This window comes from Apium graveolens, chromosome 3, assembly GCF_009905375.1.
Source record: "Apium graveolens cultivar Ventura chromosome 3, ASM990537v1, whole genome shotgun sequence".
NCBI classification, from domain to species: Eukaryota; Viridiplantae; Streptophyta; class Magnoliopsida; order Apiales; family Apiaceae; genus Apium; species Apium graveolens.
Window position 1 is genome coordinate 225,465,514 of NC_133649.1, and position 3,449 is coordinate 225,468,962.

General features: G+C 32.4%; 1 long non-coding RNA gene across 1 annotated transcript; it reads right to left on the minus strand.

Annotated features, from left to right (window-relative positions):
- Positions 1–954: 954 nt before the first annotated feature.
- On the minus strand, positions 955–2,971 carry LOC141713144 (uncharacterized). The gene is made up of 3 exons (XR_012571830.1): positions 2,465–2,971; positions 1,704–1,900; positions 955–1,203 (listed from the first exon to the last, which is right to left on the minus strand). It is a non-coding gene; the product is annotated as an uncharacterized LOC141713144 (long non-coding RNA).
- Positions 2,972–3,449: the final 478 nt, after the last annotated feature.

Sequence of the window (3,449 nt, forward strand, 5' to 3'; positions counted from 1 at the left end):
TGGCAAGAAGTACAACTCAATATTTTGTAGTCCTTGAATATACATTGAATATTTTCTATGTAAAATACAATGAATTTAACTTATACACTACATGGACTTTGAATCTAATATATTGTACATTACATTGACTTTCTAAATTCATATACATTGAATTAATTGAATTAAGTATAAAATATAAATTGTACAATTCATTTTATTTAAATTTATGTGAATAAAAATTTAATCAAACGTTAATTTTGTTTGCTACCGAAAATTCTCTATAAATTAATAATTATTAATTTATCGATTAATTAATACCTCTCTAAATTAATAGAATTCTCCGGTCCCAACTATATTAATTTATAGAGGTTTTACTGTATGTGGAACGAAACCCGACCGATCACTTAATCTAACCCAAACAACCCTTTTCTAGGCTCAATAACACAACCTGCACTACAAGAAATCAGACCATTTATGACGGTTTTTGTACTGAAATCGTCGTAATTGAGCCATTTACGACGGAAAAAAAATCCTCATTTTTGCTTGAGTAGTAAGTTCAGATTTGCGTCACAAAATAAAATTGTATCGGAAGTTAGGAATCCGGGACCCACATTCTCAATAAAATAATAAATATACTTACGACGGAAATTCCGTCTATGTTATAAAATTACGACGGAAAATATTGTCGTAAGTTAGTTATTTACGACGGAGGAATCGTCAGATATTTTCTTGTGGGACCCACCTTCGATAAAAAAATATAAATTTACGACGCAACTATACGTCGTAAATTAGTAACTTCCGGCAGAAAAGAATGTCGTATTTTGGGAGTTGGGGCCAACTTACGACGGAATATGTGATGAACAACCGTCGTAAGTTTGTAGTTTCAGAATAGCCAAATTCTGATTTTTCAGTTTTCAGCCATTTTAAACTTCCACTTTAAATTCCATTAAAATACAAACAAAAAACAATCAAAACTATTAAAAGAACTCATATTATTTCACTATAATGGAAATAATATTCAAATATCATAAAATACAAAAACAAATACATAAAAACATTAAAAGTACAACTAATAAAGTCATATTGAATTGTGCAATACATGAAAAAAGTAGAAGCCACTAAATCCAATAAAATATAATATCCTTAGCAATTGGTTGTACGTTGCACACAATCCTTTTCTTCTCAAAGTCAAATACATAAACTCATCTTTTCTTGAAATGCTACCTGTAAAAAATGAAAATCAAATATATTACATTTGCCCCTGCATAAAGACACCATCAAACATAAAAAAGACTAACAAGTAATAAACTATCCATCCAGCACTGCAATATTAAATCCTTAAAGAAAAAAAAATGTCATTATGCCTTCCCACACTACACCATTCTCAGAACATATAGTACAAAATAATTAAGTATATGTACAGCTCTGTTCATGTGGCTGCTAACTTTGTACAAAATCAAGATTTACGTGGGTTGAACATTTTGACGACTCTTTATAAAGCATAAAAAATTAATACTACATTTCTTCAATTTTCATGTAAATTGTGACCTTGAACACACTCTTATCACTGGTATCCTGTTCCTCAAAATTTCAAATGAAAAATATCATGCCTACAAAGCAGGCCCCAGCAAAAGCATATGGTGTTCTAGCTACAACCATTTTAACATGCTATTAAATGATTAAAAGCTAATTGTAAATTTTTAATTTTTCAATAGTTGATGTACCTGGCCAGATAGTTCCATTTACTGAGCCATCCTTATATTTACTGCCGCATTGCAATCAACTTCTTAAAGTGTCCTCGACCCTAGGCCCTCACTTCTCGGCTTTATAGTGTTCGTCTTCTTGTTTAATCGAGTATTCTGATGCATTCTCTTTAATATGAGCACTTGCTCCTTCCACTCCATTAGTCCATTGTTGATATCTAATATGATCAAATATAACCAGAAAACATATACTTTATCCTTCCCGCAGAAAACATCTAAAATTAAGTGATTATTCTGTTAATTAAGTAACATTTTCTGGAATTTGAAACTAACAGTACACTTTCCCGCAATAAGGTTTTAATGGTGCATGGATAGTGATCAGTAATCTTACTTGTCCAAATCAAGATAAGTTAATTCCTTCCTATTTATTATTTTTCCTCAAACTTATTGTGCAAAAATGTTACTTAGAAGTTAGAACACTCCTGCTGCTCCCTGACAACTAGCAATAATATAGTGACCAAACACAACAGCAGTCTAGGAAAAAACCAAAAATTGATTCATTGGTATAAACCATATTCTGCTCGCTAATATTTGCCAGTTCTCACCGTCGTAGCAGGACAGACTAGCTAGCTATCAATCAAATTACACAAACTAACCGACACTTAAAAGATCGAAATTCTCTAATCAAACTTCCAGATCTAATAAACACATAATATACACAATTTCGGTCACACAAACAGCTCAATCCAAATTCAAATCGAACATAAAATCAAAATTCTTACTTTTTAACGGACTCGCCGTTAGTTTTGGTGGCGACAAAGTCAGAAGCTTTCTCATCTTCCTCCTCGTAATCAATAAGCTTTCAAGTGAGTAATTATCAGTGTACTGCCAATATTAAACTAAAAGAGGAAACGAAACCAGTGAAGCTAATCGCATTGCACTGACGATGCAAATTACAATTATAATATATAAAAACTAGGTGTCTGATCAAAGTGAAAGCAATATAAAGATGATAATTAAAATATTTGAGAAGCAACACAATGATTACAAAAATAAACAGATACTAATACTGAATGAGATTGAGAATAAACAGTATTAGGCACCGGCTTCATTCATGGTTAGAATAATCAAAGATTACAAAATTTATGCAACTAAAGGAGGCTGAAAACTATTTGGAATAATCTAAAAAATTAAAAACTACGGAATTCATGCACTAAAGAAACTGAAGGAGGCTGAAACCGATGTTATGAGATGAGCAGTTGTTTGGCCAAACATTGTATCACTATCAATCAGTGAAGGCCTTGATATTGATAATACAATAAGTTAGTGAAGAAATGCCTAATGTACCACATAAGTACATTGGAATATTGGATTTTCTAGTGGAAGGATTCCAGAAAACCACGTTACCTTCATCGGCATCTGTTAAACAAACCAAATCATTACAAGAACCCACAACGCGGCTTATTTTACCCTCAATATGGTCAATAACATGCTTATGACACATGGATTTGGTGAGGGGCTCTGGCTCTTTTAGTAGGAAAGATAAAGAACAGGTGGAGAGCTCAGAGTATCGTAGGGAAAACTGGGGGACATAAGGCATTTTGGATAAAATTAGATGGTGGCGTTCATAGTCAGGTGCAGTAGCAGATATGTGAAGATAAGTTTTGATGAAATAAGGGGTAAAAGTTATAGACGACCATGACTTGCAAACTAACTTGAATCTTAAAATAGATTTCACCGGAAGATGGGAGAGTATAATGTTGACGA